Below are 15,313 nucleotides of genomic sequence, written 5' to 3'. Positions count from 1 at the left end.
TTTTTTCAACCAAACCTTGCCTCCAAATCAGAAATTCAAAAATAAGAACCTGATTTGAGGTCACTGGGAGCAACATCCAAAGAGTTTTTGAACAACATATTACTCACGAGACACTGGTTGGGGATCACTGTAACATAGTATATGTCTTATTGAGAGGTCTGGGATGTTGGGCGAATAACCATAAATGTCATAAGAATACACTCTGGTGGTTCATTATAGTCATGGTGGTTCCATAGGCCCTGTGAGTATAGGACAAGTAACCAGGCAAATGGCCTGAGATGGCTGCCTACTAAAAAAAAAATACACTTGCTAGTTCAGGAATGCAATTTTATATTGTAGAATAATTTGCAGTGCAAACAGTTTTATTTAGAATCAAAAAATACACCATTAAAATCATGACAGAATCCCTTTAAACAATTGAGCAGGCTGGAAGGGACAGAAGAAATAGAGGGAAGTCTGATCTGCTCATCTGGTGCTTGTTTCCTGCCCAATTATAGCTTCTTGCTTCTTCTGCCAGTCTGCAGAGCACAGAGAATGCTGCTCTAAGAGTCGATACGTCGCAGAGCTTCACATAACTCCCTATGTTATATCAAAACCTGTGTAGGTATTGTTTGAAAGAAGGTGTAAGGGGTTGTGAAGTGATGAAGTGAAGCCACTTGATAGGAAGGTGTGGCCGGAATAACATCACCTGGCAGGGTAAGTGAGACCCAACGGCTTAGTTTAGGAGAAGTTAGAACAGGAAAGATTTAAAGTGAGTGAGCACTAGGTGCACGAGGCAGTGAGGGTATTTAGTGGGGCAGTTAGTTTCCTATGGGCACTCTGTAAGTGAGGGAACCAGAGGAAGTTTAGGACTAGGTAGGAAGGACACCAAGGCTTCAGCCCAGGATTTGGATGACACGGCCTAACCTGGAAGAGTGGAAGGGTAGTGGAATTGTATCACCCTGAAGGTATCGGACCACTATTGGAGAGTGGAGGGATACGGGTGGAGCATATACAACCCGGACCATTAGTTAGGTTAGGTGGGATCCAAAATCTTTAAGGAAAGGAAAAAGGTGTGCCTACCCGAGGAAAATTGGTTCCATGGAATATATGTGAATTTGCTGTTTTGGAAGACGTAAATGCTGATGTGTGTAATGTGTGCCTTTTTATAGGATAACAGTCATGGTGAATAAAACACACTTTAAAATACAAGAATATCCACTTGCTGGAAGTCAAGGGACCCCAGGATCAGTAGGTCACTAGCAGGAGTTATGCAGGTTGGACATCCTGGAGCTAAAATAAACTTGGTTTCAATATGCACCTTTATGACTTCAGGAATCACTAGTGGCTCACCAGGGCTCATCTGGCCCTATCGTCCAGCGAAGAGGTCTGATGACCAGTTGTCTCATGCCCCAAGACAGCCACCCACTGCTGACAGCTGACAAAAAATCCGGCTCCTTTCTCAAAGTGCCTTGCCTACATAGAGAGACAAAATCAGAGTTATCATGAACAGAATGTGTCCCAAAATACCATGTGGATGTGTCCAGCACCTGATCATCTCTTGCATAACAGTTCACAGTCCCATCGTTGCGCAGCCTTTGCGCCTGAAGTCATTTTCCAGCTGGCTAAGTATAATACTGAGGAGTCCTTGGGTCCTGGCATGTATCAGAGGGATCCAAAATGTCATCTTGCCGTCTCAATCAGAGGGGTTTACATCCCGTGTTTGAAGGCTGAGAACAGGAAAGACTTCTGCTCATCATCATCCCACTCTGGGGGGTAAGGAGTAAGGGCGCAATCTTGCAACAAGTGTACACCTAGAAAGTGGGATGAGATGATCTGGAATCAGTGGCAAGAGAAAGAAGAAGATGGCAGCAGGAGGTTAAAACAGATGACAACCTTGCAGGCGATATGACCCAACTGGGTGCACCACTGCAGTTTAGCTGCAAACTAAGCAATGCACAGTCCTGCTTGGAAGGCTTGACTTGAGCAGAAAAAAGGGTATAAGTGTTATAGGAAGGGGGAAGCTAATGCCACTGGTAGGTTAGTGCTGATTATTGAGCATGTGTGGGCCTTAGTGTATTTGTAAGGCTGGGCAGGGCCTGTATGGGCCACACTATATTTGTAAGGCTGGGCAGGACCTCAGTATATTTGTAAGGCTGGGCAGGACCTCAGTATATTTGTAAGGCTGGGCAGGGCCTGTATGGGCATCAGTGTATTTGTAAGGCTGGGTGTAGAAGCATTTCTAGCAGCCTCCAAGCGCAACTAGTGACGTTCTCTTTCCACGCCCCCAGTCTAATACTTCAGGCAACAGAATCTAGTGGCAGGAAAATATAGACATAGCTGCAAATGTGACACTGAGTTACTGGCCGACATGTGAATTGTCTGTGAGTCTCAGGACTAGGGTTGCCACCTTTTTCTGGAAAGAAAACACCAGCCTTCCTTTATATATTTATCGTTTTTCCCTATTAATAACATTGGGTTCAACCATAATTTTTACTGGCCAGGCCATTAAAATACCGGCAAGGTGCCAACCACACTCAGAACTATAACAAAAGGTGAGATCCAAAGGGAGAGTCTTTATTCTTAGCCTCCCTAAGTACACAGTGTATACACTCGTTGTCCAGATAGCTGCCCATATAGCTGCCTATGCCAGCAGCCCTTGCCTTGTAGTTGCCACCTCATCTTTAGAACAAAGGGGCAAATTTACTTACCTTCGAAGTTGCGCCAGCGTTGGCTTCGTCGCACTTCGCCAGGTGAAGTTTCGCCAGGGTGCCGCTAATTCACTAAAATGGACGTATATGTACAATACACAAGCCTGGGAAAGCTTCATAAAATAAAATAGAGTTGTTATTTTGCCCTATACATGTGCCCACTGTATAGTTTAGGTGCCATATGTTAGGAAATGTAGGGGGGAAGGAGGGTACCCCAAAAAAATGTACGATCTTTTTCAGCCTATCGCCCTTAAAAAAGTAAAAGACGCCAGCATTTTTTGGGACTTATAAAACATGTTTAACCTTTTTTGAAGCAAGCCCTTTCTTCTCTATTGCACTTCGCCTGGTCTGAGGTGGCGAAGTCTGGTAACGTTCAGTAAAATCCGCAAGATAGTGAATTAGTGTAGTTACGTCCCGTCGCCATATCGCAACTTCACCTGGCGTAAGGGTGGGAAGTAGCGCTAGAGTAGGTCCACTTCGCTAGCAAATTTACATCAGCACCTGTAAATCGGCGAAGTAACGAATTGACATCAAGCTAGCGAATTTTCGCTAGCGTTAGCCACTTCGCCCTTTAGTAAATTTGCCCCAAAATATCTAACAATTGCTGCGTAATAACAGACTTTCTAGTCTATGTGGCCCTGTGATACTGGAGACCCTGGTTAGCAATTTGTTTAGCTGCAGATTGCACTGCTTTCTGGGAAGCCATGCTGAATGCATGTTATTAGGCAATCAGTGAGTGAGCTGGTGTCACTTATGTAGCATGTTGGTTTCCCTTCAGCCTGTGACCTATTGAAATTATACTTCTTTTTTCAGCAGTGTGAGGCAAAATTACCCCCCCCCTTGACATCATGGAAGATGAGCTGGCGCTGTTTTATCAGGGTTCCGATGAGGGTGAGGAGGTTCTGACACCTGCCAAGTAAGAAGAGGTGAGTACTACTCCAGTATAGCCACATATATTGTTTAGAACTAACTTGTGCCCTGTCCGCCTCTGCACAACTACAGCTCCCTGCACTTCAGCTAAAATGTCTGCAGCTGTGTTTCAGCTACCCAGGAAGTTTGACTGTCTATATTGTACTGTAGCATGATGACAAACTATACCCCTTAAACAATGTAGGTCTCTATAAAAATATATTGCATAAAACAGCTCATATGTAAAACCCTGCTTCAGGTAAATAAACAACTCTCATAATAATAGACTTTTTTAGTAATATGCGCCATTGGATAGTCATAAATAGAAAACCATTTTAAAAAATAAGGGCAGCCCCCTGGGATCGTATGATTCACTGTGCACACAAACATACCAAACAAACTGTACTTGTTAGGTCACATGAGCCAATTAACAGACAGAGTTCTGTCTTTTGCTTCAACACTTCTTCCTGTTACAGTTAGAGCTGCACTTTTCTGGTCAGGTGATCACTGAGGCAGCACACAGGTAATGCAAAATGGTGGTTCAAGGCAAGAGATGTAAAAGGCCAATATTTACTTAGATATATATATATATACCAGTTTGATGAGTCTTTAATATGCCACTTAATATAATATAAACTATCTGTTGCTCAAGTAATCATTGTGGGGGTATAGTTTTCCTTTAAAGGAAAAGTAACACCAAAAAATGAAAGTGTTTTGAAATAATGAAATGAAAATATGAAGTGTTGTCCTGCACTGGTAAAACTGACGTGTTTCACCTAGATTATCATGGCTCACACTTACTGCATCTAGGGATAAGGGGGGACTTGCCCTTCCACATTTGCAAAATTATTATTATGCGTCCCAACTATCTTATATCCATAACTGGTTCAACCCAGATGATAGCAACTCATTGACAAATTTGCATGCAACAATCATGGGTTCTCTGGAAGCTATTCGAAATGCCCCTTATAGGAAGGGGGGGGGACCGTCCTTCATTGCCAGGGGTACTCGGTACTCCTATTAAAGTGTGGACAAAGGTGCAAGCTAAAGGCGCTATCTCTTATCCTAAATTATCAGGGAAAACCCACTGTGGAGAAATTCTAATCTGCCTCATCTGTCACAACTACCGGATTTTCATTACTGGCCACTTATTGGGATCCGACATTTAGAGGACCTATTAGTGAATGGATCCTTCCCCTCCCTGGCACAGTTAAAAACTAAATTTAACCGACAGGACATACAACTATTTCGATACTTCCAATTAAGACATGCTTTCTATGCCCAGTTCCAATCATACCAGCTTTCACCAACGCAGCAGGTGTGGGAGGCCAGACTTTGGGACCCTGCCCCAGCTAAACTGGTATCACAGTTATACAATATAATCCAGGCCTCCCAGTCTGTGCCGTTTGACAAAGCCAAAAGGAAATGGTTGGATACGCTTCCCTCCTTGGAGGAGGAACAGTGGCAGGAGGCTGTAGACAACCTTTACTCCTTTCTGATTTCCCTAAGAGATAAAATGATCCAATTCAAGATGATTCACCAAATATATATCACGCCCCAGAGACTCAAAGTTATGGGTAGACTAGAAGGGGCTAAATGTGCCAAGTGCAGTACAGCAGAGGCAGGCTTCCTGCACTTAATCTGGGACTGCCCCAGGGTACTGTCATATTGGAAGGCGGTAATTCAATATAGTAATGAACATCTGTCTCTCCCTGGAATTTGTACTCCTGAAGTCTGTATTCTAGGTATAATTGACGAAGTGGTGCCCTTGCAAAAAACTAGAACTTTACTACGTTCTATGGTGTTTTATGCAAAAAAGCTAATTATTATGAAATGGATGAGTCCTAATGCCCCCACACTCCAGCAGTGGATTGATTTAATAAATGTCACCCTTCCACTAATCAAGTTAACCTATAATGCTCGGGGAACTCCTGACAAGTTTGGGAAAATATGGTCCCCTTGGTTGGATGTCAACCCCCAGGTATCGTTGTCAGACGATTAAACTTTGACTGCAAGCTGCGATATATTGAATTGGTCAATGTCAATCACTGTGTTATGATATCACTTGTACCCAGTCTTCTCTGAAAATGCCAAGTACGATTATTATTATTATTGTTAATTTTTATTGTTTTCTTTTATGTTTAAAATGCAAAAATAAAAACCTTTAAAAAAAAAAAACTGACGTGTTTGCTTCAGAAACACTACTATAGTTCATATAAACAAGCTGCTGTGTAGCAATGGCAGAAAATGAAAACAGGCTATATGGCAAAGGTTAAATACTGGATAACAGATAACACTATTATTTTTCACAGAGCTTATCTGCTATCTGCTGTGTAATCTGAGCCTTTTCTCCTTTGAATGGCTGCCCCCATTGGTACACAGCAGCTTAATTATATAGACAATAGTAGAGTTTCTGAAGCAAACACAGCAGTTTTACCAGTGCAGGGCAACACTGCATTATATTTTTATTACTTTAAAACACTTTAATTTTTTGATGCTACTGTTCCTTTAAATAAGTTGCTTATATAACATAGACATATGGCTGCTGGGTTGCTTGCTATGGTCTTATAAGAGAGAGCCCCCAAAACATTTCCAGGTTCCACTGGGAGAGTCATTCATACAGTTCTTGGCTGAGATTCAAAATAGGCCCTGGCATTTCAAGTACACCAAGATTCAATCAGCCCCCCCCCTTCAACATTTCTAATAAATAGTGGCGCCTTATAGAAATCCTCTGCCACTTGACAGAACCTACAGAGTGCCAGTCTGGGCCTGTCTCCAAACATGCAGCCATGTAGTGCCCTGTGCTTGTCTTCAACCCTTGACACCATTGGCCAAAAGGGTGAGCGCATCCGGGAGATCCGAGAAAAGGTAACTAATAAACTATGGAAGGCGGGTATTGTCACTGCTTTGTCACATTTTGGCTTTGGACTGGAGGAAGCAGCACAGCAGCCCCACTTAAAGTGATACTGACACTAAATATTTTATTTTCAAAATATAAATTCACTTTAAAAGTTAACTATAGCTCATGTTGATCGTTTTTCGCTGATAGGTCTGCTTTTTTAAGTAATTGTCATTTGAAGTTCTGTCAGTTAGAGTTTCTAATGCTAACGGACTACTGCTGCACAAATATGGCAACCCCCTCATAGAGGAACGGGGTAGTAATAAAGGTAATGTAAAAGCATCAGGCAAACACTTTTATGGTAAAATTATAAATAGCATTCAAAGACAATGTTATGATAGATAATAAAAAAGGTTATTTTCTGATGTCATTATATCTTTAAGGTCACTGATGTGAGCAAACTTGTCTAAGGGTAGAAAGGCCAATATACTCTTAATCATACCCGGGAGTGTAACTACAGAGAAAGGAGACCCTGTGGCTGCAGGGGGGCTTAGGAGGTATAGGGGCCCCATAAGTCTGTGTCCCCCCTACCATTGGCTCCTAAGCAGCATCTTGATAACCAACCCCTTGGATGTTGATCCCAGCCATCTTAAAGCAGGTGCTTGTTCTGGAATTCTTGGGAGCAAGGCAAGCATGAAAAAAGTTCCTGGGGTGCAAAATATGGGCTGTGATTGGCCATTTGGTAACCCCTAGGGCTGGCAGTCTACAGGAGGCTATGTTTGTCCCTGGTTTTTATGCAACCAAAACTTGCCTCCAAGCCAGGAATTCAAAAATAAGCCCCTGCTTTGAGGCCACTGAGAGCAACATCCAAGGGGTTGGAGAGCAACATGTTACTCACGAGCCACTGGTTGGGGATCACTGGTCTAGATATTGTCCAGTTTGGCAAAGGATGCCTCTGTCTTGCTACTGTAGTGAGCATTAATGTGTGAGATACTGTCTTTTAATGGGATTGGTCCACCTTGGGTGGAATATTAATGGAATTTTTTACTGCACATAGCACTGAAAGCTGTAATGTAAAAAAAAAATAGCTCAGGAGTTTAGTTTCCCTTGAGCCAAAAGCATCCTAATTTGAATGCATGTCATGAATGGCCCTTAGAGAAAGTGATCTATCCCTAGCTAACTCATGCCTCAGGAAATCTGAGGTAAAAGTGATTTTTCCATGACAAGGCCATACAAAAGCATGCGATGATGAAATCAAGACAACAATGGGTTGGCGAAGAAGATTGTAGTGGTAGCAGTATGTATGCAAAGATTGAATACAATAACTTGCCATTCCTTTCTTCCATTTCAGGCCTGGCTCAATGAGACGTTTGCACCAGAACTGTTACATGGTAATTCAGCTTGTGGTCTCCTCTGTATTCACTTTGCTGGCCCTTTAGAGAAAGTGACCATTAAAATGACTAAAATATTACAAAGGCAGCATGAGCCTGAATAACACACTTAGACCACCTATCTTTGTACTTTTAGGAATAATAGACCCCTTTCATCTTGTGGAACTTTAATAATGGATTGCTTTGCAATAATAGTTTCAGATATAGGCTCTCTGTAATATAACTGTTGGCTAAGCCAGCTGTCTTATAGCATGTAACTTAACAAAGCCCGGAAGTATATGTGTGATAGTGTCACTGGACCTAATGGATTTCTGAGTGCCTTATTGCTTTTGCAGGAGCAGAATCTGCACCAAGCAAGACCTGGAGAGCTGAAGATCAGCTTCCACTACATGGAGATTGAGCGGATACGATAGATGCTCAGCAGCTACGGAGCCATATGCTTAAGATATTGGTGGGGTATCATGCTTTGCTGCATGTAGCATTTTGCAAAGAAAGATTCTTTTTCCCTAGTTTTTAGTGTTAAAGAATCATACCCACCCATATAACATAATGTCAAATTCTCTTCTGCTCTTCTGAGAACTTACAGGTGCAGGGATCATTTTATGGTTCTCTTCTGCTCAGGTCTGTCTCTCCAGGAGAACTAAAGCTTAACTAAAGAAGAAGCTAGAAATATTTTGGGCTTCTGTACCAGCCCAAGGCAACCACAGCCCTTTAGCAGTTAAGATCTGTGTCTCCAAAGATGCCGCAGTAGCTCCCCATCTTCTTTTCTGCTGATTCACTGTACATGATCTGTGCTGCTGTCACTCACAATATACAGTACGCATAGAATATAAATGTCACAATATAAGGTAATTAATACAGATGATTACTACATAGCAACACAGAAACCAGTGTAACTAGCATCAGAATTTAATAATCAGCCCTGTCACATCTGCTTAAGACCAACCTCATTTTCTGCTTGATAATTTGTGACGACCCCTAAGCTTAGCTTCTCAGCTTCTTAGCTCTCTGGACAGAATATAAATGGGAACTCTTGTTCCAAATAATGATATTAGCGAGTCAAATCACTAATATCATGAAAACCAAAAGATACTTAAAAAAATGTTAACTGGAAACGTGCTCAGAGCGATCTTACAGCAGGTTATTTTAGTGGGTATAGTTCTCTTCAGTGGGTCTACAAAGCCTTCGATTTTAATTCTTAGATTGATATAGTAAAAAGTATGATTGATATCTGATACGGCTAATAAAATATGAATGTGTATGGCCAGCTGCAGTATTATCTGTGCAAAACCTTTACACGATAATTCTAATAGAGCTTCACTCTAAGTACCCTGATATTTTGTTTCCCTCCACTCATGGCAGATTGAGAAGTTTTTTCTTCACATTCTGGAGAAAGAGAAAACCAGAGGAGAGGGAGAACCTCTACACCTGTCCACTGAGGAGTTTGCCTTTGCTAAAGAGTGAGTTTCCTTCATTTCTGTGATCAGAAAGAACTACAGATCACTGTATGGCAGAGGGAATCACAACAGACTATAATATAATCTCAGAGTGACATGATTGGTGTTGGAGTAGGTGTAATAAAGGGTTTGAACCATTATTATTATTATTAATAATAATAATTTGTTATTATTTAACAATATTAATAGAAGAAATATTAATTAAACATTAAACATTTGCAGGATCAAAGGTTAAGCCTTCTGATGAACTGTTAGCAATAACTTGATTATAGTTACAAGAAAATCCAGTTCCGCGTTAATAGGAAAGTGTCACGATCGCCGCCCGGAGCCGGTCCTGGAGCTCCGGGCGGCGCGCCCTCCCCTGCCGGCGTCGCTCCCAAAATGGCGGCGCCCATGGCCGCCACGTGGGTAGCGGCGCCGGCGCGATGACGTCAGCGCACCGACGTCGGCGCAAGGACGCCAATGATGTCACTATGGCGCCAAATTTGAAAATAAAAACGCTACCTAGACGCCAGAATGGCGCCCAAGTATAGGAATCATTTCCTGTGAGTATCCTGGGTTCCCTGTGAGCTTCTATAGCTAAATCTTGTTCCTGATTGTTATTCTGACCCTTTGCCTGGACTTTGGACTTTGTTGTTATCTGCCTGCCTGTGAACTCTTGCCTGGATCCTGACTACCCCTTTGATTAACCCTTTGGACACCGCGACCTTGCACCCTCAAGAGGGCTTCCTCCTCGATCCTGACTACCTCCCTGGAGGGAGCTCCCGGCTCCTTGACAGAAAGCACCACAACATTTGGCGCACAACCTTCAGATTCCTGATAACCAAGCGATGATCCAAATATCCTGGCACTCCTTCATTAGTCCAAAGCGAAGCTACTGATGGAAAGTCTAGGCTCCCTTTCATACCAGAGATCTTAGAAAAAACTCCAACCTAATTAAATGCAAAAACACTAAATTCTAACTGATCAATGTCTTAACTTTGTACCAGACCTTATTTGCTACTCAAATAAGTTGTCTATATTGTTTATTGTCTGTCTTCTGACTGTTTGTTGATTCCAAGGATATTTGCTGGGTAACAATATCTGTGTTTACAGTTTTCCCAGCAACATACATAGAACAAAGAGATTGTACCTTGAACACTGGACAATAGCAGTCCCAAAATCTACTGCTTTTACCTGAACCTTGGCTTTGAGTCATATATCAAAGCAGATGTACAGTCATATGAAAAAGTTTGAGAACCCCTCTCAGCCTGCACAATAATTAACTCCTTTCAACAAAAAGTATGTCTTTCATTTCCATTACTGGGGTGTTTTCTGAACAAAGATTTTTAGGGAAGCAGTATTCAGCTGTATGAAATTAAATCAAATATGAAAAACTGGCTGTGCAAAAATTTGGGTACCCTTGTAATTTTGCTAATTTGAATGCATGTAACTGCTCAATACTGATTACTGGCAAGGGATTGGATATTCCAACAAGACAATGACCCTAAAACCACTTCAAAATCTGCAAAGGCATTTATGCAGAGGGAGAAGTACAATATTCTGGAATGGCAGTCCCCCTATCTATGGGATGATTTGAAGCAGTCTGTTGTAATAAAGGAGTGGACCCCTTTATTCATATTAATAATTTGTATGAATTATCATTATTAACAAATATTAATAAAAATATGCAGGATTGATTATTAAGCCTTCTGATGAACTGTTAGTGAGTCATAACTTACACACGCATACAAGTAAGATAGAATTTACAAACATTTACCTAACTTTGAGTTCAGCATGAGTTCAGCACAATCGGGGAGCCCCACAACCTTTGGTGCATGACCCTCAGGTTCCCCACAATCAAACAATGATCAAAATCCTGGCACCCACTTATGGGTCCAAGGCAAAGCTACTGACCTAAAGCAAAGGCTGTGCTTTATGCCCAAAATGGTTTGAAAACCCCCAACTGCTGACATAAGCAATATTGTTTCCAAAACAGCAAATACTGTTGCCTCTTCAGCCAGGTCTCAATCAAATAAGTTGGTCTTATGAGGCTATTGCCTGCTTGCTGTATGCTTGGTATTGTTAGGGCTATTTGGCGGGTAACAATACCTATGCTTACTATATAACAATAAACAATGCCTATGACTCTTTACCCAGCAAAGCACATACAAGGACACTGGACTCCCCTTATCTTCAGTAGGTTTCTAGAATGAGCAAAATTTACTGTACTGACTAATCCTAAGACATTCATATATCAAAGCAGATATATCTATATATATATATATATATATATATATATATATATATATATATATATATATATATATATATATATATAGATATATATATATATATATATATAGTAAATCATTATGCAAAGAAAACCTCTATGCTACAGCTGTCCATGCTTGGCAGCCATCAAATTTAACTGAACTGGAGAGATGTTGTATGGACCAATGGTCAAAAATACCACCATCCAGAATCCAGATAATCATCAGAGGCTATAAGAGGCGTCTAGAGGCTGTTACATAAGTATTGATGTTACAAAACTAAAATTCAGGAGCTGTTATTATAACTCCACCATGCAAGGTTTAGGTTTGTTTAAGTTGTAGGTTGCTTTTGTTAGCTTATACAGTAGATCTAGTTACTAAACTTTATTGTATTGGTCAAGGGACTCGTTACACTAATATAAGCCATTTATAATCTTTATGTTTTCACATTTTTATTATGCTTTTGTGTTGTAAACAGCATGATGTATGTATGAAGTTAAATAGCTTAATCATACTCAACTTGCGCTGTAAAAAGTAAATCTTGTTTGTTTTGGAAAACCCAATAAAAATGTTGAAGATTGAGGGGCACATTTACTTAGCTCAAGTAAAGGATTCGAAGTAAAAAAACTTCGAATTTCGAAGGTTTTTTTTGGGTACTTCGACCATGGAATAGGATACTTCGACCTTCAACTACGACTTCGACTTCAAATCGAACGATTTGAACTAAAAATTCGTCTATTCGACCATTCGATAGTCGAAGTACTGTCTCTTTAAAAAAAACTTTGACTACCTACTTCACCACTCAAAACCTACCGAGCACCAATGTTAGCCTATGGGGACCTTCCCCATAAGCTTTCTAAGCAATTTCTGATCAAAGGAAAATCGTTCGATTGATGAATTAAAATCCTTCGACATCGATATTCTAAGTAAATGCGGTAAATCCTTCGATATTCGAAGTCGAAGGATTTTACTTCGATGGTTGAATATCGAGGGTTAATTAACCCTCGATATTCGACCCTTAGTAAATGTGCCTCCCAGTATTGATGTAATATCTTTGTTGGGGTGCCCAAATTTAATAATTTTGTTATGATGCATAGTGAATATTTTCTGTTAATCCAATAAACGTTGTCACTGCTGAAATACTACTGCTTCCATAAGGCATGTTATATATTAAAAGGAAGTTGCTACTTTGAAAGCTCAGCCAATGATAAACAAAACTCCAAAGAATTAAGAGGGGTTCCCAAATTTTTCATATGACTGTATATATTGTACATCATTTTGAAATCAATTATAGAAAACCGATGTAGCGCTATAGTAAAATGAGTGCACAGGTCTCTTTCTATAGGCTCCATTCCCAATACTGTGCTCCGGATGAGACCTTCAATCTTAGGGAGTAAGCCCTCGCAAACGGTGTGGAGGCAGGGTGTAGTGTAACTGTAACTATATGCAGGGTGCAAGAATTGGGTGCCAGTGGTTCTTATAACTTAACCAATGGACATATTTATTGAACAATTACTATCCTCAGTGGAGTGTACATAATAGCAAAACAGGATCATATAGAACAGTGGATAGGCATATACTCACAGCACCTTTGGTCAGTATTAATCCCCACAGGGAAGGGAACATACACAGCAGCAATGAAGGTACACCCAGCTTTCAGCCTTTTCCCTAAGTGGAACCCAGGGGAATTCTACATTGAATTTCAATGTTACAGAGCCATTGTAACATTGAAATTCAAGTAGAAAAATAGGGACACTGAATCCACTATTTTGTGATTCTGCCATAAAAAAGAACTGTGTGCTGCACATGAGGAAGACAAAAATGCAATTTCCTTTACTCTTGATGAAAAACCACATGATTAAACAGATTCAGTTCAGCCATATACTTGAATTGGGTTGAATCCAGTGTCGGACTGGGGCACCAGGGGCCCACCCAAAAACCTTAGATCAGGGGCCCCCTGTCAGTACTATTATTCTTTCTCTCCTCACTCAACCGCTATTCTCCTAGTCTCTTTTCTTTACAAACTAGAATACTATAATCTATTATTCAATCTATTTAGCCTTTTTGTTCTCATAGAAATAAAGAATTACTATGAAATATGCCAAATGTTTAGCAGCATGAGGGCCCACTGACACCTGGGCCCACCGGGAGTTTTCCTGGGATCCCTGTGGGCCAGTCCGACACTGGCTGAATCCTGCTACAAAAGGCCAAATCCTGGAAAAACCAAATTATGGATTCAGTGCAACCCTATACACACTCATCTGTCAAGTTTGATCTTTCTGTCCAAATGACGCTTGCCTATCCTCTAGCTGACTAGTATTATTGTCTCTCCTTGTCACTACAGGTACATGACAAACACAGAAACTCTGTTAAAGAGTGTGGCCCTTCGTCACATGCCACCGAATCTGCAGACTGTGAATCTTCTCAAATGTGGTAAATGGTTCATTAAAAAAAAAAAAAGTATAAATAAATATATTAATATATTATATATAGTTCACCAATCCTGCAATTGGTGGTGCGTTCCTTCCGTTGACCAGCCCGGGTCCCTTAGCAACCGATGTGTATAGGAAACGGATCCACACACACGCTGATTAATGCAGTCATGATGAAGGGTGGGTGTTCCCCCCCGAAACGTTGATGTTTGGTGGCTGAATAAAAGGGGATATTCGCCGAATGCATTAATCAGTGTGTGTGCGGATCTGTTTCTTATACACATCGATAATTATAACAGTGGCATATAAAATGAAGTGGTAATGAAAAACTCCACTTGCTTATGAACTTAAACAGCAAAATGTTGCCACTTGCACTCAACCTGTACCCGCACCCAATCCTAACCTGCATTGGTTGCCCAAATTTCAACTGAAATCCAGCCAACCAGTGGTCAACGTGCGTGTTTCAGGTCAACCCCCACATCATTAGCCACTAGCTTTTGGTATGTCTGCATAGAAAGAATTTGATGAATTATCAAAGCCCAGATAATGTTCTGTAGTTTGAAACTGCCATACCCTTGTATGAAAACCATTTGGAATCAAAGTGATGGGCAAGTCCCAGACTGGCAATCTGTGGGTTTTGGCAAATGCCAGAGGGACTGCTGTAAGATGCCATAGACAGTCACTATTGATTGGGCTGGGAGGGGTGCTGTTTGGGCCTCTGTTTACTTGAAATGCCAGGGCATATTTTGATTCCCAGTCCAGACCTATAATGGGCTACACAATAGGCACAGTAGCTGCTTTTCTAGTAACCTCTGACTTTGTTTGCAGATAGTAACCAGTAACACTCTGAAATGAATTGATTGTATTATTTTTTGTCCTCTGTAGTAAAAGCCGTTTCCCTTTTTCTCCTTCCAGTGAACATGATATGGATATGGAAGTTGGATCTCAACATTTTATCTGTTATCGGACCATCGCACCCCTTTTGGCTTTAGGAGCTGTGAGACTCATTTAAAGGGCATGTAAAGGCAAAAAAATAAAAAGCCCATTTTTACTTTCTTTAATGAAAAAGAAACCTATCTTCAATATACTTTAATAAAAAAATATGTACCGTTTTTATAAGAAACCTGACTGTATGCAGTGAAATTCTCCCTTAATTTACTGCTGTGGATAGGAATTGTCCGATGGTCCCTAACTGCTGAACAAGGAAACAATCATACTTATGAACAGCAGGGGGAGCCCCCACCTTACTTACCAGCCATGCAGAACTAAAGCATCTTTGTTTATGACGATCCCTAAGCAGCCCAGACCACACTGAGCATGTGCACAGTCTTAGTCTTGGAAAG

At 41.0% G+C, this 15,313-nt stretch overlaps 1 long non-coding RNA gene across 1 annotated transcript; it reads left to right on the top strand.

Moving 5' to 3' along the window:
* Positions 1 to 8,736: 8,736 nt before the first annotated feature.
* LOC121402127 lies at positions 8,737 to 15,048 on the top strand. Its single transcript, XR_005966582.1, has 3 exons — positions 8,737 to 9,289; positions 13,883 to 13,971; positions 14,886 to 15,048. It is a non-coding gene; the product is annotated as an uncharacterized LOC121402127 (long non-coding RNA).
* The last annotated feature ends 265 nt before the right edge of the window (positions 15,049 to 15,313 follow it).

Source organism: Xenopus laevis, chromosome 3S (genome assembly GCF_017654675.1).
Source record: "Xenopus laevis strain J_2021 chromosome 3S, Xenopus_laevis_v10.1, whole genome shotgun sequence".
NCBI lineage: Eukaryota > Metazoa > Chordata > Amphibia > Anura > Pipidae > Xenopus > Xenopus laevis.
The sequence above is the reverse complement of the archived record's forward strand: the minus strand, read 5'-3'. Positions and strand labels throughout refer to the sequence as shown.